Genomic DNA, 23,317 nt, shown 5'->3' with positions numbered 1-23,317 from the left:
GAGAACGTAACCCTCCATGTGCTGAGGACCAGCACCATCTACTCCGCTCCAGGTGGCGGCATCAAAGGGAAGATGGTGGAGAGTAGAGATGAGTGAAGCGCGTTTCGTTACGATCCGTACGAAGCAGCCTGCCTGTCTTTTCAATCCTGTGTCTGGGTATTTTGTAGATAGTTGTATCCATGTTTTCCAGGAGATCCTCGGGCTGTCTCCACCTTCTCCACAGAGCACCCAGACATTGTACAAAGTCGCCTGCTTGGCTTTTGAACCCCAAATTGTAATGAAGAACGCTCTTCTAGTGGAGGCCCAATGTGGCGAGCCTAGAGAAGAGACCAGCAGGAGGGGCACTGGATGGCGTGTGACCCCACTGGCCCGAGAGGCTCCATGTTGATAAATGGATGATAATGGCAGAGGAGAGGGGGTGATGTCAGGATGATGTGGGCGCATGAGGGGTTAGGTAAAGGCCCTCTTTCAAGGAACGATTATGGTCAGTATTCGGCCGATAATCCTCCCGTGGAATAGAAGGCAACGATCAGCCGACATTGTTCATGTCAGCTGATCATTGCAGTCGTTTGTTTTTCAACATGTTGAAACGATTCATACAGCAATGATCTGCTGCCATCGATCTGCGGAATCGGAGCGGCGCCAGCAGACCACTGCTATATGCTATGGGCTGCCCGGACAATCTAGGGATCACCCGAGCAGCTACCTGGACTTGCCCTGTGGAATAGGGAGGGGGATGACAGAAGGAGGTAGGACATCCCCTATACCTCTACTCTGCAAACATTGGGAGCACAACACATTGGGGGTATTATCGCCCTTATGAGCTCAAAGGATGAGGGAATATTTTAATGATATACACAAAACAATAGCATAACTCCTCCCCTGAGAGTATATAGAGGCACCAGGCCCGCCCCCATACGTCCCTTAGCCCACGGAGGGAAGTTGCTTCCTAGAACGAGATTGGTGGTTGCTGTGAATGCGGTGGGTGCTTCCTAGGCTGGTGCGCAGGTCTCCGGAGTCCCTAACAGCCTGTCAGCTCCTGCGTCCGCGTACGTTTCAGCTGGTTCAGTGTTACAGCCTGTGCTTGTCCGGCTCTTGCATTTTTGGTCTCCATACACAGATGCCGCCATTTTGGCATAGCCCTGTGTTTTTAGGTTTTTATGGTCCACGTCTCGCCGTCACTCTCACAGTTCACAGTGTCGTTTTCCTTCGCTCCTATGGCATTATGGACCTGACAGGGTAGCTCTGTTGTGTCGATTCGATGCAGTGGGCAGTAGTGACGTCATGTGGGGCCCAAGTCTCCCTAGGTTTTGGCGCCATTTCCCATTCCATGGGTTAGTAGTGTGGATTCTAAGCTGCCAATTGCTTCCCGTTGGGTTCACCTCTGCATCCCAGCACTTTGTGTTAGAAGAAAGTACCTGGAGCACTGTGCCGGTCTGACCGTGCAAAAGAAAAGGAGGAACCAACTATAAGAAATGTCGCTATATGAGTCAAAGATAAGGCTTCTGTATTGAGTCAGAACCTTCAAACACTTCAGACTAAGGATTGGCTTGTTCCTCCTGAGGTAGATACTGCTATTGCTAAATGATCTAGGTGCACTATCCTACCAGCTGATCTCAAGGATCCTATGGTTAGGAGGAGAGCATATACATCTGCCTCTGCCCAAGGTGCTGTAGCCGTCTCTTTATACGAGGTCTCCAGGAGTCTCAGAAGATGGCTTGCTAGAGTTCAAGACGATCTTGAAGCTGGTGTGAACAGGGTCCTTGATTCTTTCAATCAAATTAACCCAGCAATTGATTTTCTGTGTGATACTTCATCTCAGCAGACTAGACTGTCTTCTAGAGCTATGGCACAGTCTACAGCAGGGCGCAAGGCTGAGACCCTGGACTGGGGAGAACCCGTCCAAATTTCAGCTTCGTAATTGAGAGTTTCAGCTGGGGAGACTCTATGGCGCTGAATTAGATAAAATTATGGAGAGATTGTCAGACAAATCTTTGCCATAAACGTCCAGATTTCCAAAGTTCTTTCATAGGGGCAGGTCCCCTCAGAGATGGAAGAGCTGATAATCGCCGACACTTTGTAAATACTTGGGAAAATGTAGTAAAGGACCCTGGGATGTTACAGATAATCCGAGACGGACACTTTCTTTTCCTACATCCTCTACCCCCTCAGACATTTCTGACATCAGATACTCTAGGACCAGCGAGACCATTCTAGAAAGAGAAAGTCTCCATCTTCTGGCCATCTCCGCCTTAGAAGACGTTCCACCTTTGCAGAAAGAAAGGGACATTTACTCCCCAATATTTTTGGTTTCCAAGGTATTAGGGAAAACCATGGATTTAATCATAGGTCTCAGATTCCTCATTGGGTTCAGTATGGAAACCATAAGATCTGTAAAGACTATCTGGTCAAGAAACGACTTCACTAGATTTGCAAGGCGCGTACTTCATTGTTCTGATTTAGCCCTCTCACAGGCATTTCCTCAGAATCGCTGTGTATATTAAAGGGGTTATCCAGCGCTACAAAAACATGGCCACTTTGTTCCAGAGACAGCCCCACTCTTGTCTCCAGCTTGGGCGGGGTTTTGCTGTTCAGTTTCATTGAAGTGAATGGAGCTTAATTGCAAACTGCACCTGAACTGGAGACAAGAGTCGTGTTGTCTCTGAAAAAAGTGGCCATGTTTTTGTAGCGCTGGATAACCCCTTTAAGGATCAACTAAGACCCCTTCAGTTTAAGGTCCTTCTCTCTCTCTAGGATCCACCCCTCTCTGGAATCGGTGCCTCTCTCTCTCTCTCTGAGATTGGTGCCTCTGTCTCTCTCTCTGGGATCGGTGCCTCTCTCTCTCTCTCTCTCTGGAATCGGTGCCTCTCTCTCTCTCTCTGAGATTGGTGCCTCTGTCTCTCTCTCTCAGTAATCGGTGCCCCTCTCTCTCTGGGATCGGTGCCTCCCTCTCTCTCTCTCTCTGGGATCGGTGCCTCTCTCTCTCTGAGATTGGTGCCTCTGTCTCTCTCTCTCTCAGTAATCGGTGCCCCTCTCTCTCTGGGATCGGTGCCTCTCTCTCTCTCTCTCTGGAATCGGTGCCTCTCTCTCTCAGTAATCGGTGCCCCTCTCTCTCTGGGATCGGTGCCTCCCTCTCTCTCTCTCTGGGATCGGTGCCTCTCTCTCTCTCTCTGGAATCGGTGCCTCTCTCTCTCTCTCTCTGAGATTGGTGCCTCTGTCTCTCTCTCTCAGTAATCGGTGCCCCTCTCTCTCTGGGATCGGTGCCTCCCTCTCTCTCTGGGATCGGTGCCTCTCTCTCTCTGAGATTGGTGCCTCTGTCTCTCTCTCTCTCAGTAATCGGTGCCCCTCTCTCTCTGGGATCGGTGCCTCCCTCTCTCTCTCTCTGGGATCAGTGCCTCCCTCTCTCTCTCTCTCTCTGGGATCGGTGCCTCCCTCTCTCTCTGGGATCGGTGCCTCCCTCTCTCTCTCTCTGGGATCAGTGCCTCCCTCTCTCTCTCTCTCTCTGGGATCGGTGCCTCCCTCTCTCTCTCTGATCGGTGCCTCTCTCTCTCTCTAATCGGTGCCTCTCTCTCTCTCTGGGATCGGTGCCTCTCTCTCTCTCTCTGGGATCGGTGCCTCTCTCTCTGGGATCGGTGCCTCTCTCTCTGGGATTGGTGCCTCTCTCTCTCTGGGATCGGTGCCTCTCTCTCTCTGGGATCGGTGCCTCTCTCTCTCTGGGATCGGTGCCTCTCTCTCTCTCTGGGATCGGTGCCTCTCTCTCTCTGGGATCGGTGCCTCTCTCTCTCTGGGATCGGTGCCTCTCTCTCTCTGGGATCGGTGCCTCTCTCTCTGGGATCGGTGCCTCTCTCTCTGGGATCGGTGCCTCTCTCTCTGGGATCGGTGCCTCCCTCTCTCTCTCTCTCTCTGGGATCGGTGCCTCCCTCTCTCTCTCTGATCGGTGCCTCTCTCTCTCTAATCGGTGCCTCTCTCTCTCTCTCTGGGATCGGTGCCTCTCTCTCTCTGGGATCGGTGCCTCTCTCTCTCTGGGATCGGTGCCTCTCTCTCTGGGATCGGTGCCTCTCTCTCTGGGATCGGTGCCTCTCTCTCTCTCTGGGATCGGTGCCTCTCTCTCTCTCTGGGATCGGTGCCTCTCTCTCTGGGATCGGTGCCTCTCTCTCTGGGATCGGTGCCTCTCTCTCTGGGATCGGTGCCTCCCTCTCTCTCTCTCTCTCTGGGATCGGTGCCTCCCTCTCTCTCTCTGATCGGTGCCTCTCTCTCTCTAATCGGTGCCTCTCTCTCTCTCTGGGATCGGTGCCTCTCTCTCTGGGATCGGTGCCTCTCTCTCTGGGATCGGTGCCTCTCTCTCTCTGGGATCGGTGCCTCTCTCTCTCTCTGATCGTTGCCTCTCTTTGGGATCGGTCTCTCTCTCTGACTCCTTCCTAAGTATATCTTTATTAGTAACTTTAGTACTTACGGCAGAGACAGCCGCCATCTCCTAATCCACAATCCCAGGCTGACCTCCACTAGATGGACCTTCTCCAGCATCAGGATGGAGGCCCAGATCTAGACCAGGGCCTTTCCCAGAGAACTCAACCCAGGTCCTCTCAACCTCCTCCAGGATCTGAAGCCATGCCCACCCCCCAGAGGGAGCTCACGAGCACACAACCTTTTCCCACACTAACTCAGTATAGAGAGGTAGTCACAACCCCGCCCCTGGATGACATCACACACCTTATACTACAGGAACAGCTATTCATCTGTTACTGCCATACGGGTGAGGAGATGCAGCCCCCAGCACCTCCATCTGGAATATGGAGCAAGGCCCAGTGCATGGATTTCAGACCTCTCCATTGTGAAGGCCCGGCTAACCTCGCACCTCCAGTGTAAGCTCCTGTGCCATACTATATGTTACGGCTGCTCTATATATTATATGGTGCTCATGTGTCATGGTGGACTGTCAGCATGAATAATGTGTTCTCTGGTCAAAGACGTGTTGGCCCAGACCCCAGGACATGTATGGACCATATACTGGAGGAATCCCCCCCAGGCCAGGACACAGGAGGTCTAAGTAAACAGCTAGTCACATTCTGCTGAGACACAGACAGACAGGTGGTGTGGACACACAGCTCATGGGCAAAGTATGAGGCCACCCCAGGCTGCCGGGAAGTGGGGGAGGGGGCAAATGGCTGAGTAAATAATAGGAGCTGCGGGCACATTCCTCTAGCCTTCACCTTAGAGGTTACGTCCTCCTCCTGCATAGACCCCAGGTTATATAGATATTACCACCCCTGGCTTTACACTCAGCCGTATGTATAGAATATCTGCTGCCGGTGAGGATACGTCCTGCCCAGTATCATATAGAATATCTGCTGCCGGTGAGGATACGTCCTGCCCAGTATCATATATAATATCTGCTGCCGGTGAGGACGTGTCCTGCCCTGTATTATATAGAATATCTGCTGCCGGTGAGGATACGTCCTGCCCAGTATCATATAGAATATCTGCTGCCGGTGAGGATACGTCCTGCCCAGTATTATATAGAATATCTGCTGCCGGTGAGGACGTGTCCTGCCCAGTATTATTATATAGAATATCTGCTGCCGGTGAGGACGTCTCCTGCCCAGTATTATTATATAGAATATCTGCTGCCAGTGAGGATGTGTCCTGCCCAGTATTATTATATAGAATATCTGCTGCCGGTGAGGATACGTCCTGCCCAGTATTATATAGAATATCTGCTGCCGGTGAGGACGTGTCCTGCCCAGTATCATATATAATATCTGCTGCCGGTGAGGACGTGTCCTGCCCAGTATCATATATAATATCTGCTGCCAGTGAGGATGTGTCCTGCCCAGTATTATATATAATATCTGCTGCCGGTGAGGACGTGTCCTGCCCTGTATTATTATATAGAATATCTGCTGCCGGTGAGGACGTGTCCTGCCCAGTATTATATAGAATATCTGCTGCCAGTGAGGATACGTCCTGCCCAGTATTATTATATAGAATATCTGCTGCCGGTGAGGACGTGTCCTGCCCAGTATTATATAGAATATCTGCTGCCGGTGAGGATACGTCCTGCCCAGTATCATATATAATATCTGCTGCCGGTGAGGACGTGTCCTGCCCTGTATTATATAGAATATCTGCTGCCGGTGAGGATACGTCCTGCCCAGTATTATAATATATAATATCTGCTGCTGGTGAGGACGTCTCCTGCCCAGTATTATTATATAGAATATCTGCTGCCGGTGAGGACGTGTCCTGCCCAGTATTATATAGAATATCTGCTGCCAGTGAGGACACATCCTGCCCAGTATTATATATAATATCTGCTGCCGGTGAGGACGTCTCCTGCCCAGTATTATATAGAATATCTGCTGCCAGTGAGGATACATCCTGTCCAGTATCATATAGAATATCTGCTGCCGGTGAGGACGTATCCTGCCCAGTATTATTATATAGAATATCTGCTGCCGGTGAGGACACATCCTGCCCAGTATTATATAGAATATCTGCTGCCGGTGAGGACACATCCTGCCCAGTATTATTATATAGAATATCTGCTGCCGGTGAGGATACGTCCTGCCCAGTATTATATAGAATATCTGCTGCCGGTGAGGATACGTCCTGCCCAGTATTATTATATAGAATATCTGCTGCCGGTGAGGACGTCTCCTGCCCAGTATTATATAGAATATCTGCTGCCGGTGAGGACGTCTCCTGCCCAGTATTATATAGAATATCTGCTGCCGGTGAGGACGTCTCCTGCCCAGTATTATTATATATAATATCTGCTGCCGGTGAGGACGTGTCCTGCCCTGTATTATTATATATAATATCTGCTGCCGGTGAGGATACGTCCTGCCCTGTATTATTATATATAATATCTGCTGCCGGTGAGGACGTCTCCTGCCGAGTATTATATAGAATATCTGCTGCCAGTGAGGATGTGTCCTGCCCAGTATCATATTTAATATCTGCTGCCGGTGAGGACGTGTCCTGCCCTGTATTATATATAATATCTGCTGCCAGTGAGGACACATCCTGCCCAGTATCATATATAATATCTGCTGCTGGTGAGGACGTGTCCTGCCCAGTATCATATATAATATCTGCTGCCGGTGAGGACGTCTCCTGCCCAGTATCATATAAAATATCTGCTGCCAGTGAGGACGTGTCCTGCCCAGTATCATATATAATATCTGCTGCCAGTGAGGATACGTCCTGCCCTGTATTATATAGAATATCTGCTGCCGGTGAGGATACATCCTGCCCTGTATTATATAGAATATCTGCTGCCGGTGAGGATACGTCCTGCCCTGTATTATATAGAATATCTGCTGCCGGTGAGGACGTGTCCTGCCCAGTATTATTATATAGAATATCTGCTGCCGGTGAGGATACGTCCTGCCCAGTATTATATAGAATATCTGCTGCCGGTGAGGATACGTCCTGCCCAGTAATATATAGAATATCTGCTGCCAGTGAGGATACGTCCTGCCCTGTATTATATAGAATATCTGCTGCCGGTGAGGACGTGTCCTGCCCATTATTATATAGAATATCTGCTGCCGGTGAGGATACGTCCTGTATTATTGTATAAAATATCTGTTGCCGGTGAGGATACGTCCTGCCCTGTATTATATAGAATATCTGCTGCCGGTGAGGACGTCTCCTGCCCAGTATTATATAGAATATCTGCTGCCGGAGAGGACGTGTCCTGCCCAGTATCATATAGAATATCTGCTGCCGGTGAGGATACGTCCTGCCCAGTATTATTATAGAGAATATCTGCTGCCGGTGAGGACGTGTCCTGCCCAGTATTATATAGAATATCTGCTGCCGGTGAGGATGTGTCCTGCCCAGTATTATTATATAGAATATCTGCTGCCGGTGAGGATGTGTCCTGCCCTGTATTATATAGAATATCTGCTGCCGGTGAGGACACATCCTGCCCAGTATTATTATATAGAATATCTGCTGCCGGTGAGGATACGTCCTGCCCAGTATTATATAGAATATCTGCTGCCGGTGAGGATGTGTCCTGCCCTGTATTATATAGAATATCCGCTGCCGGTGAGGACACATCCTGCCCAGTATTATTATATAGAATATCTGTTGCCAGTGAGGATACGTCCTGCCCTGTATTATATAGAATATCTGCTGCCGGTGAGGACATCTCCTGCCCAGTATTATTATATAGAATATCTGCTGCCAGTGATATGTCCTGCCCGGAATGAATATATAGAATATCTGCTGCCAGTGAGGACGCGTCCTGCCCAGTATTATAATATACAATATCTGCTGCCAGTGAGGATACGTCCTGCCCTGTATTATATAGAATATCTGCTGCCGGAGAGGACGTGTCCTGCCCAGTATTATATAGAATATCTGCTGCCGGAGAGGACGTGTCCTGCCCAGTATTATATAGAATATCTGCTGCCGGAGAGGACGTGTCCTGCCCAGTATTATTATAGAGAATATCTGCTGCCGGTGAGGACGTGTCCTGCCCAGTATTATTATATAGAATATCTGCTGCTGGTGAGGACATCTCCTGCCCAGTATTATATAGACTATCTGCTGCCGGTGAGGATACGTCCTGCCCTGTATTATATAGAATATCTGCTGCCGGAGAGGACGTGTCCTGCCCAGTATTATATAGAATATCTGCTGCCGGAGAGGACGTGTCCTGCCCAGTATTATATAGAATATCTGCTGCCGGAGAGGACGTGTCCTGCCCAGTATTATTATAGAGAATATCTGCTGCCGGTGAGGACGTGTCCTGCCCAGTATTATTATATAGAATATCTGCTGCTGGTGAGGACACATCCTGCCCAGTATTATATAGACTATCTGCTGCCGGTGAGGATACGTCCTGCCCTGTATTATATAGAATATCTGCTGCCGGAGAGGACGTGTCCTGCCCTGTATTATATAGAATATCTGCTGCCGGAGAGGACGTGTCCTGCCCAGTATTATATAGAATATCTGCTGCCGGAGAGGACGTGTCCTGCCCAGTATTATTATATAGAATATCTGCTGCCGGTGAGGATACGTCCTGTATTATTATATAGAATATCTGCTGCCGGTGAGGATACGTCCTGCCCAGTATCATATATAATATCTGCTGCCGGAGAGGACGTGTCCTGCCCAGTATTATATAGAATATCTGCTGCCGGAGAGGACGTGTCCTGCCCAGTATTATATAGAATATCTGCTGCCGGAGAGGACGTGTCCTGCCCAGTATTATTATAGAGAATATCTGCTGCCGGTGAGGACGTGTCCTGCCCAGTATTATTATATAGAATATCTGCTGCTGGTGAGGACACATCCTGCCCAGTATTATATAGAATATCTGCTGCCGGTGAGGATACGTCCTGCCCAGTATTATTATATAGAATATCTGCTGCCGGTGAGGATACGTCCTGCCCAGTATTATATAGAATATCTGCTGCCGGTGAGGATACGTCCTGCCCAGTATTATATAGAATATCTGCTGCCGGTGAGGATACGTCCTGTATTGTTATATAGAATATCTGCTGCTGGTGAGGACGTGTCCTGCCCAGTATTATATATAATATCTGCTGCCGGTGAGGACATCTCCTGCCCAGTATTATATAGAATATCTGCTGCCGGTGAGGACGTGTCCTGCCCAGTATTATATAGAATATCTGCTGCCGGAGAGGACGTGTCCTGCCCAGTATTATATAGAATATCTGCTGCCAGTGAGGACGCGTCCTGTATTATTATATAGAATATCTGCTGCCGGTGAGGATACGTCCTGTATTGTTATATAGAATATCTGCTGCCAGTGAGGACGCGTCCTGTATTGTTATATAGAATATCTGCTGCTGGTGAGGATGTGTCCTGCCCAGTATTATTATATACAATATCTGCTGCCAATGAAGACGTGTCCTGCCCAGTAATATATAGAATATCTGCTGCCGGTGAGGATACGTCCTGTATTATTATATAGAAAATCTGTTGCCGGTGAGGAAACGTCCTGTATTATTATATAGAATATCTGCTGCCGGTGAGGATGTGTCCTGCCCAGTATTATTATATAGAATATCTGCTGCCGGTGAGGATACGTCCTGCCCAGTATTATTATATAGAATATCTGCTGCCGGTGAGGACGTGTCCTGCCCTGTATTATTATATATAATATCTGCTGCCGGTGAGGACGTGTCCTGCCCTGTATTATTATATAGAATATCTGCTGCCGGTGAGGACGTCTCCTGCCCAGTATTATATATAATATCTGCTGCCGGTGAGGATACGTCCTGCCCAGTATTATATAGAATATCTGCTGCCGGTGAGGACACATCCTGCCCAGTATTATTATATAGAATATCTGCTGCCGGTGAGGATACGTCCTGCCCAGTATTATATAGAATATCTGCTGCCGGTGAGGACGTGTCCTGCCCAGTATTATTATATATAATATCTGCTGCCGGTGAGGATACGTCCTGCCCAGTATTATATAGAATATCTGCTGCCGGTGAGGACGTGTCCTGCCCAGTATTATTATATAGAATATCTGCTGCCGGTGAGGATACGTCCTGCCCAGTATTATTATATAGAATATCTGCTGCCGGTGAGGATACGTCCTGTATTATTATATAGAATATCTGCTGCCGGTGAGGATACGTCCTGCCCAGTATTATTATATAGAATATCTGCTGCCGGTGAGGACGTCTCCTGCCCAGTATTATATATAATATCTGCTGCCGGTGAGGACGTCTCCTGCCCAGTATTATATATAATATCTGCTGCCAGTGAGGACGTCTCCTGCCCAGTATTATATATAATATCTGCTGCCAGTGAGGACACATCCTGCCCACTATTATTATATAGAATATCTACTGCCGGTGAGGATACGTCCAGTATTATTATATAGAATATCTGCTGCTGGTGAAGATACGTCCAGTATTATTATATAGAATATCTGCTGCTGGTGAGGATACGTCCAGTATTATAATATAGAATATCTGCTGCCGGTGAGGATACATCCTGTCCTGTATTATTATATAGAATATCTGCTGCCGGTGAGGACGTCTCCTGCCCAGTATTATAATAAACAATATCTGCTGCCGGTGAGGATGTGTCCTGCCCTGTATTATATAGAATATCAGCTGCCGGTGAGGACGTGTCCTGCCCAGTATTATATATAATATCTGCTGCCGGTGAGGATGTGTCCTGCCCTGTATTATATAGAATATCTGCTGCCGGTGAGGATACGTCCTGCCCAGTATTATATATAATATCTGCTGCCGGTGAGGACGCGTCCTGTATTATTATATAGAATATCTGCTGCCGGTGAGGATACGTCCTGCCCAGTATTATATATAATATCTGCTGCCGGTGAGGACGCGTCCTGTATTATTATATAGAATATCTGCTGCCGGCGAGGATACGTCCTGCCCAGTATTATTATATAGAATATCTGCTGCCGGTGAGGATACGTCCTGCCCAGTATTATATAGAATATCTGCTGCCGGTGAGGATACGTCCTGTATTATTATATAGAATATCTACTGCCGGTGAGATAAGCATATAATGTTTATGTTCACCTACAGGCCGGCTATATATATATATATTATATATATATATATATATATATATATATATAATATTAATGCAGGATAACCCCTTTAACAGTCTTGTATGTGAGGAGAAGGAATACAGACACATAGGTCAGAGGGTATTTCACATCTGTGGCCGTAATAGGGAGGTGGTATACACACATATAGGTGAGAAGACTAACCATAACACTAAGAGGGAATACACGCACAAACAGCGGTCTGTTCTGTCAGCAGCCATAACACCGAGGTGTGATATACTATATACACTCACGTCTGTCCTCAGCAGCCACATCAATCAACAGGAAAGTCTTCAGTGCCATGACCTATGGTCTGCAGAGTATGGGCTGATGGTCTGCAGAGTATGGGCTGATGGACTGCAGAGTATGGGCTGATGGACTGCAGAGTATGGGCTGATGGACTGCAGAGTATGGGCTGATGGACTGCAGAGTATGGGCTGATGGACTGCAGAGTATGGCCTGATGGACTGCAGAGTATAGGCTGATGGTCTGCAGAGTATGGCCTGATGGTCTGCAGAGTATGGGCTGATGGACTGCAGAGTATGGGCTGATGGACTGCAGAGTATAGGCTGATGGTCTGCAGAATATGGGCTGATGGTCTGCAGAGTATTGGCTGATGGTCTGCAGAGTATGGGCTGATGGACTGCAGAGTATGGGCTGATGGACTGCAGATTATAAACACCCATCTCTGGGATTAGCGCCATCAGTCGTACCACCACGGGGTCGTTCACCACAACCTGAGAGATCAGCATCTATACAGCTAATACAGCAACCAAACCACCACAACCTGAGAGATCAGCTATACAGCTAATACAGCAACCAAACCACCACAACCTGAGAGATCACCTATACAGCTAATACAGCAACCAAACCACCACAACCTGAGAGATCAGCATCTATACAGCTAATACAGCAACCAAACCACCACAACCTGAGAGATCAGCTATACAGCTAATACAGCAACCAAACCACCACAACCTGAGAGATCACCTATACAGCTAATACAGCAACCAAACCACCACAACCTGAGAGATCAGCTATACAGCTAATACAGCAACCAAACCACCACAACCTGAGAGATCACCTATACAGCTAATACAGCAACCAAACCACCACAACCTGAGAGATCAGGAACTATACAGCTAATACAGCAACCAGACCACCACAACCTGAGAGATCAGGAACTATACAGCTAATACAGCAACCAAACCACCACAACCTGAGAGATCAGGAACTATACAGCTAATACAGCAACCAAACCACCACAACCTGAGAGATCAGCAACTATACAGCTAATACAGCAACCAAACCACCACAACCTGAGAGATCACCTATACAGCTAATACAGCAACCAAACCACCACAACCTGAGAGATCACCTATACAGCTAATACAGCAACCAAACCACCACAACCTGAGAGATCATCTATACAGCTAATACAGCAACCAAACCACCACAACCTGAGAGATCAGCAACTATACAGCTAATACAGCAACCAGACCACCACAACCTGAGAGATCACCTATACAGCTAATACAGCAACCAAACCACCACAACCTGAGAGATCAGCATCTATACAGCTAATACAGCAACCAAACCACCACAACCTGAGAGATCACCTATACAGCTAATACAGCAACCAAACCACCACAACCTGAGAGATCACCTATACAGCTAATACAGCAACCAAACCACCACAACCTGAGAGATCACCTATACAGCTAATACAGCAACCAAACCACCACAACCTGAGAGATCACCTATACAGCTAATACAGCAACCAGACACCACAACCTGAGAGATCAGCATCTATACAGCTAATACAGCAACCAAACCACCACAACCTGAGAGATCATGGAACTATACAGCTAATACAGCAACCAACACCACAACCTGAGAGATCACCTATACAGCTAATACAGCAACCAAACCACCACAACCAGAGAGATCACCTATACAGCTAATACAGCAACCAGACCAACCACAACCTGAGAGATCAACCTATACAGCTAATACAGCAACCAAACCACCACAACCTGAGAGATCACCTATACAGCTAATACAGCAACCAGACCACCACAACCTGAGAGATCAGCATCTATACAGCTAATACAGCAACCACAACCACCACAACCTGAGAGATCAGGCAATCTATACAGCTAATACAGCAACCAAACCACCACAACCTGAGAGATCACCTATACAGCTAATACAGCAACCAAACCACCACAACCTGAGAGATCAGCATCTATACAGCTAATACAGCAACCAAACCACCACAACCTGAGAGATCAGCTATACAGCTAATACAGCAACCAAACCACCACAACCTGAGAGATCACCTATACAGCTAATACAGCAACCAAACCACCACAACCTGAGAGATCAGCGACTATACAGCTAATACAGCAACCAAACCACCACAACCTGAGAGATCACCTATACAGCTAATACAGCAACCAAACCACCACAACCTGAGAGATCACCTATACAGCTAATACAGCAACCAAACCACCACAACCTGAGAGATCACCTATACAGCTAATACAGCAACCAAACCACCACAACCTGAGAGATCAGCATCTATACAGCTAATACAGTAACCAAACCACCACAACCTGAGAGATCAGCATCTATACAGCTAATACAGCAACCAGACCACCACAACCTGAGAGATCAGCTATACAGCTAATACAGCAACCAAACCACCACAACCTGAGAGATCAGCTATACAGCTAATACAGCAACCAGACCACCACAACCTGAGAGATCAGGAACTATACAGCTAATACAGCAACCAAACCACCACAACCTGAGAGATCACCTATACAGCTAATACAGCAACCAAACCACCACAACCTGAGAGATCACCTATACAGCTAATACAAGCAACCAAACCACCACAACCTAGAGATCAGCTATACAGCTAATACAGCAACCAAACCACCACAACCTGAGAGATCACCTATACAGCTAATACAGCAACCAGACCACCACAACCTAGAGATCAGGAAACTATACAGCTAATACAGCAACCAAACCACCACAACCTGAGAGATCACCTATACAGCTAATACCAGCAACCAAACCACCACAACCTGAAGATCAGCATCTTTACAGCTAATACAGCAACCAAACCACCACAACCTGAGAGATCACCTATACAGCTAATACAGCAACCAAACCACCACAACCTGAGAGATCAGCTATACAGCTAATACAGCAACCAAACCACCACAACCTGAGAGGATCACCTATACAGCTAATACAGCAACCAAACCACCACAACCTGAGAGATCAGGCCTATACAAGCTAATACAGCAACCAAACCCACCAAACCTGAGAGATCAGCATCTATACAGCTAATACAGCAACCAAACCACCACAACCGAGAGATCAGCACTATACAGCGAATACAGCAACCAAACCACCACAACCTGAGAGATCAGGCATCTATACAGATAATACAGCAACCAGACCACCACAACCTGAGAGATCACCTATACAGCTAATACAGCAACCAATACCACCACCAACCTGAGAGATATGAACTATACAGCTATACAGCAACCAGACCACCACAAACCTGAGAGATCCACCTATACAGCTAATACAGCACCAAACCACCCACAACCTGAGAGATCAGCATCTATACAGCTAATACAGCAACCAAACCACCACAACCTGAGAGATCAGCATCTATACAGCTAATACAGCAACCAAACCACCACAACCTGAGAGATCAGCATCTATACAGCTAATACAGCAACCAGACCACCACAACCTGAGAGATCACCTATACAGCTAATACAGCAACCAAACCACCACAACCTGAGAGATCAGGAACTATACAGCTAATACAGCAACCAAACCACCACAACCTGAGAGATCAGGAACTATACAGCTAATACAGCAACCAAACCACCACAACCTGAGAGATCAGGAACTATACAGCTAATACAGCAACCAAACCACCACAACCTGAGAGATCAGCATCTATACAGCTAATACAGCAACCAAACCACCACAACCTGAGAGATCACCTATACAGCTAATACAGCAACCAAACCACCACAACCTGAGAGATCAGCTATACAGCTAATACAGCAACCAAACCACCACAACCTGAGAGATCAGGAACTATACAGCTAATACAGCAACCAGACCACCACAACCTGAGAGATCACCTATACAGCTAATACAGCAACCAAACCACCACAACCTGAGAGATCACCTATACAGCTAATACAGCAACCAGACCACCACAACCTGAGAGATCAGCATCTATACAGCTAATACAGCAACCAAACCACCACAACCTGAGAGATCACCTATACAGCTAATACAGCAACCAAACCACCACAACCTGAGAGATCACCTATACAGCTAATACAGCAACCAAACCACCACAACCTGAGAGATCACCTATACAGCTAATACAGCAACCAGACCACCACAACCTGAGAGATCACCTATACAGCTAATACAGCAACCAAACCACCACAACCTGAGAGATCAGCTATACAGCTAATACAGCAACCAAACCACCACAACCTGAGAGATCACCTATACAGCTAATACAGCAACCAAACCACCACAACCTGAGAGATCACCTATACAGCTAATACAGCAACCAAACCACCACAACCTGAGAGATCAGCTATACAGCTAATACAGCAACCAAACCACCACAACCTGAGAGATCAGCATCTATACAGCTAATACAGCAACCAAACCACCACAACCTGAGAGATCAGCATCTATACAGCTAATACAGCAACCAAACCACCACAACCTGAGAGATCAGGAACTATACAGCTAATACAGTAACCAAACCACCACAACCTGAGAGATCAGGAACTATACAGCTAATACAGCAACCAAACCACCACAACCTGAGAGATCAGCTATACAGCTAATACAGCAACCAAACCACCACAACCTGAGAGATCACCTATACAGCTAATACAGCAACCAAACCACCACAACCTGAGAGATCAGCTATACAGCTAATACAGCAACCAAACCACCACAACCTGAGAGATCACCTATACAGCTAATACAGCAACCAAACCACCACAACCTGAGAGATCACCTATACAGCTAATACAGCAACCAAACCACCACAACCTGAGAGATCACCTATACAGCTAATACAGCAACCAAACCACCACAACCTGAGAGATCAGGAACTATACAGCTAATACAGCAACCAAACCACCACAACCTGAGAGATCACCTATACAGCTAATACAGCAACCAAACCACCACAACCTGAGAGATCAGCTATACAGCTAATACAGCAACCAAACCACCACAACCTGAGAGATCAGCATCTATACAGCTAATACAGCAACCAAACCACCACAACCTGAGAGATCAGCTATACAGCTAATACAGCAACCAAACCACCACAACCTGAGAGATCACCTATACAGCTAATACAGCAACCAAACCACCACAACCTGAGAGATCAGCTATACAGCTAATACAGCAACCAAACCACCACAACCTGAGAGATCAGGAACTATACAGCTAATACAGCAACCAAACCACCACAACCTGAGAGATCAGCTATACAGCTAATACAGCAACCAAACCACCACAACCTGAGAGATCAGCATCTATACAGCTAATACAGCAACCAAACCACCACAACCTGAGAGATCAGCATCTATACAGCTAATACAGCAACCAAACCACCACAACCTGAGAGATCAGCATCTATACAGCTAATACAGCAACCAAACCACCACAACCTGAGAGATCACCTATACAGCTAATACAGCAACCAAACCACCACAACCTGAGAGATCAGCTATACAGCTAATACAGCAACCAAACCACCACAACCTGAGAGATCACCTATACAGCTAATACAGCAACCAAACCACCACAACCTGAGAGATCACCTATACAGCTAATACAGCAACCAAACCACCACAACCTGAGAGATCAGGAACTATACAGCTAATACAGCAACCAAACCACCACAACCTGAGAGATCACCTATACAGCTAATACAGCAACCAAACCACCACAACCTGAGAGATCACCTATACAGCTAATACAGCAACCAAACCACCACAACCTGAGAGATCACCTATACAGCTAATACAGCAACCAAACCACCACAACCTGAGAGATCACCTATACAGCTAATACAGCAACCAGACCACCACAACCTGAGAGATCAGCATCTATACAGCTAATACAGCAACCAAACCACCACAACCTGAGAGATCAGCATCTATACAGCTAATACAGCAACCAAACCACCACAACCTGAGAGATCACCTATACAGCTAATACAGCAACCAAACCACCACAACCTGAGAGATCACCTATACAGCTAATACAGCAACCAAACCACCACAACCTGAGAGATCAGCTATACAGCTAATACAGCAACCAAACCACCACAACCTGAGAGATCAGCATCTATACAGCTAATACAGCAACCAAACCACCACAACCTGAGAGATCAGCATCTATACAGCTAATACAGCAACCAAACCACCACAACCTGAGAGATCAGCATCTATACAGCTAATACAGCAACCAAACCACCACAACCTGAGAGATCACCTATACAGCTAATACAGCAACCAAACCACCACAACCTGAGAGATCACCTATACAGCTAATACAGCAACCAAACCACCACAACCTGAGAGATCAGCTATACAGCTAATACAGCAACCAAACCACCACAACCTGAGAGATCAGGAACTATACAGCTAATACAGCAACCAAACCACCACAACCTGAGAGATCAGCATCTATACAGCTAATACAGCAACCAAACCACCACAACCTGAGAGATCACCTATACAGCTAATACAGCAACCAAACCACCACAACCTGAGAGATCAGCATCTATACAGCTAATACAGCAACCAAACCACCACAACCTGAGAGATCAGCTATACAGCTAATACAGCAACCAAACCACCACAACCTGAGAGATCAGCATCTATACAGCTAATACAGCAACCAAACCACCACAACCTGAGAGATCACCTATACAGCTAATACAGCAACCAAACCACCACAACCTGAGAGATCAGCTATACAGCTAATACAGCAACCAAACCACCACAACCTGAGAGATCAGCATCTATACAGCTAATACAGCAACCAAACCACCACAACCTGAGAGATCACCTATACAGCTAATACAGCAACCAAACCACCACAACCTGAGAGATCACCTATACAGCTAATACAGTAACCAAACCACCACAACCTGAGAGATCAGCATCTATACAGCTAATACAGCAACCAAACCACCACAACCTGAGAGATCACCTATACAGCTAATACAGCAACCAAACCACCACAACCTGAGAGATCACCTATACAGCTAATACAGCAACCAAACCACCACAACCTGAGAGATCAGCTATACAGCTAATACAGCAACCAAACCACCACAACCTGAGAGATCAGCATCTATACAGCTAATACAGCAACCAAACCACCACAACCTGAGAGATCAGCATCTATACAGCTAATACAGCAACCAAACCACCACAACCTGAGAGATCAGCATCTATACAGCTAATACAGCAACCAAACCACCACAACCTGAGAGATCACCTATACAGCTAATACAGCAACCAAACCACCACAACCTGAGAGATCACCTATACAGCTAATACAGCAACCAAACCACCACAACCTGAGAGATCAGCTATACAGCTAATACAGTAACCAAACCACCACAACCTGAGAGATCAGGAACTATACAGCTAATACAGCAACCAAACCACCACAACCTGAGAGATCAGCATCTATACAGCTAATACAGCAACCAAACCACCACAACCTGAGAGATCACCTATACAGCTAATACAGCAACCAAACCACCACAACCTGAGAGATCAGCATCTATACAGCTAATACAGCAACCAAACCACCACAACCTGAGAGATCAGCTATACAGCTAATACAGCAACCAAACCACCACAACCTGAGAGATCAGCATCTATACAGCTAATACAGCAACCAAACCACCACAACCTGAGAGATCACCTATACAGCTAATACAGCAACCAAACCACCACAACCTGAGAGATCAGCTATACAGCTAATACAGCAACCAAACCACCACAACCTGAGAGATCAGCAACTATACAGCTAATACAGCAACCAAACCACCACAACCTGAGAGATCACCTATACAGCTAATACAGCAACCAAACCACCACAACCTGAGAGATCACCTATACAGCTAATACAGTAACCAAACCACCACAACCTGAGAGATCAGCATCTATACAGCTAATACAGCAACCAGACCACCACAACCTGAGAGATCAGCTATACAGCTAATACAGCAACCAAACCACCACAACCTGAGAGAATCACCCTATACAGCTAATACAGCAACCAAAACCACCACAACCTGAGAGATCAGCTATACAGCTAATACAGTAACCAAACCACCACAACCTGAGAGTATCAGGAACTATACAGCTAATACAGCAACCAAACCACCACAACCTGAGAGATCAGCACTATACAGCTAATACAGCAACCAAACCACCACAACCTGAGGAGATCAGCTATACAGCTAATACAGTAAACCAAACCACCACAACCTGAGAGATCACCTATACAGCTAATACAGCAACCAAACCACCACAACCTGAGAGATCACCTATACAGCTAATACAAGCAAAACCAAACCACCACAACCTGAGAGATTCAGCATCTATACAGCTAATACAGCAACCAAACCACCACAACCTGAGAGATCAGCATCTATACAGCTAATACAGCAACCAAACCACCACAACCTGAGAGATCAGCATCTATACAGCTAATACAGCAACCAAACCACCACAACCTGAGAGATCAGCATCTATACAGCTAATACAGCAACCAAACCACCACAACCTGAGAGATCACCTATACAGCTAATACAGCAACCAAACCACCACAACCTGAGAGATCACCTATACAGCCAATACAGCAACCAAACCACCACAACCTGAGAGATCAGCTATACAGCTAATACAGCAACCAAACCACCACAACCTGAGAGATCAGCTATACAGCTAATACAGCAACCAGACCACCACAACCTGAGAGATCAGCATCTATACAGCTAATACAGCAACCAAACCACCACAACCTGAGAGATCAGCTATACAGCTAATACAGCAACCAAACCACCACAACCTGAGAGATCAGGAACTATACAGCTAATACAGCAACCAAACCACCACAACCTGAGAGATCAGCATCTATACAGCTAATACAGCAACCAAACCACCACAACCTGAGAGATCACCTATACAGCTAATACAGCAACCAAACCACCACAACCTGAGAGATCAGGACTATACGAGCTAATACAGCAACCAAACCACCACAACCTGAGAGATCAGCTATACAGCTAATACAGCAACCAAACCAACCACAACCTGAGAGATCACCTATACAGCTAATACAGCAACCAAACCACCACAACCTGAGAGATCACCTATACAGCTAATACAGCAACCAAACCACCACAACCTGAGAGATCAGCACCTATACAGCTAATACAGCAACCAAACCACCACAACCTGAGAGATCAGGAACTATACAGCTAATACGCAACCAAACCACCACAACCTGAGAGATCAGCTATACAGCTAATACAGCAACCAAACCACCACAACCTGAGAGATCACCTATACAGCTAATACAGCAACCAGACCACCCACAACCTGAGAGATCACCTATACAGCTAATACAGCAACCAACCACCACAACCTGAGAGATCACCTATACAGCTAATACAGCAACCAAACCACCACAACCTGAGAGATCAGCATCTATACAGCTAATACAGCAACCAAACCACCACAACCTGAGAGATCAGCTATACAGCTAATACAGCAACCAAACCACCACAACCTGAGAGATCAGCTATACAGCTAATACAGCAACCAAACCACCACAACCTGAGAGATCAGCTATACAGCTAATACAGCAACCAAACCACCACAACCTGAGAGATCACCTATACAGCTAATACAGCAACCAAACCACCACAACCTGAGAGATCACCTATACAGCTAATACAGCAACCAAACCACCACAACCTGAGAGATCACCTATACAGCTAATACAGCAACCAAACCACCACAACCTGAGAGATCACCTATACAGCTAATACAGCAACCAAACCACCACAACCTGAGAGATCAGCTATACAGCTAATACAGTAACCAAACCACCACAACCTGAGAGATCAGCTATACAGCTAATACAGCAACCAAACCACCACAACCTGAGAGATCACCTATACAGCTAATACAGCAACCAGACCACCACAACCTGAGAGATCAGCATCTATACAGCTAATACAGCAACCAAACCACCACAACCTGAGAGATCAGCATCTATACAGCTAATACAGCAACCAGACCACCACAACCTGAGAGATCACCTATACAGCTAATACAGCAACCAAACCACCACAACCTGAGAGATCAGGAACTATACAGCTAATACAGCAACCAAACCACCACAACCTGAGAGATCAGCTATACAGCTAATACAGCAACCAAACCACCACAACCTGAGAGATCAGGAACTATACAGCTAATACAGCAACCAAACCACCACAACCTGAGAGATCAGCATCTATACAGCTAATACAGCAACCAAACCACCACAACCTGAGAGATCACCTATACAGCTAATACAGCAACCAAACCCACCACAACCTGAGAGATCAGCTATACAGCTAATACAGCAACCAAACCACCACAACCTGAGAGATCAGGAACTATACAGCTAATACAGCAACCAGACCACCACAACCTGAGAGATCACCTATACAGCTAATACAGCAACCAAACCACCACAACCTGAGAGATCACCTATACAGCTAATACAGCAACCAGACCACCACAACCTGAGAGATCAGCATCTATACAGCTTAATACAGCAACCAAACCACCACAACCTGAGAGATCACCTATACAGCTAATACAGCAACCAAACCACCACAACCTGAGAGATCACCTATACAGCTAATACAGCAACCAAACCACCACAACCTGAGAGATCACCTATACAGCTAATACAGCAACCAGACCACCACAACCTGAGAGATTCACCTATACAGCTAATACAGCAACCAACCACCACAACCTGAGAGATCACCTATACAGCTAATACAGCAACCAGACCACCACAACCTGAGAGATCACCTATACAGCTAATACAGCAACCAGACCACCACAACCTGAGAGATCAGCATCTATACAGCTAATACAGCAACCAAACCACCACAACCTGAGAGATCACCTATACAGCTAATACAGCAACCAAACCACCACAACCTGAGAGATCACCTATACAGCTAATACAGCAACCAAACCACCACAACCTGAGAGATCAGCTATACAGCTAATACAGCAACCAAACCACCACAACCTGAGAGATCACCTATACAGCTAATACAGCAACCAAACCACCACAACCTGAGAGATCAGCAACTATACAGCTAATACAGCAACCAGACCACCACAACCTGAGAGATCATCTATACAGCTAATACAGCAACCAGACCACCACAACCTGAGAGATCACCTATACAGCTAATACAGCAACCAAACCACCACAACCTGAGAGATCACCTATACAGCTAATACAGCAACCAAACCACCACAACCTGAGAGATCACCTATACAGCTAATACAGCAACCAAACCACCACAACCTGAGA

The 23,317-nt window shown here is 46.6% G+C and overlaps 1 protein-coding gene across 1 annotated transcript in view; it reads right to left on the bottom strand.

Annotated features, from left to right (window-relative positions):
• Window positions 1-23,317, bottom strand: part of NPR2 (natriuretic peptide receptor 2) — a 103,258-nt gene that overhangs the window by 78,634 nt on the left and 1,307 nt on the right. The gene's annotated exons all lie outside the window — the stretch shown is intronic.

The sequence above is a fragment of the Dendropsophus ebraccatus genome, chromosome 3 (assembly GCF_027789765.1).
Source record: "Dendropsophus ebraccatus isolate aDenEbr1 chromosome 3, aDenEbr1.pat, whole genome shotgun sequence".
Lineage (NCBI taxonomy): Eukaryota > Metazoa > Chordata > Amphibia > Anura > Hylidae > Dendropsophus > Dendropsophus ebraccatus.
The sequence above is the reverse complement of the archived record's forward strand: the minus strand, read 5'-3'. Positions and strand labels throughout refer to the sequence as shown.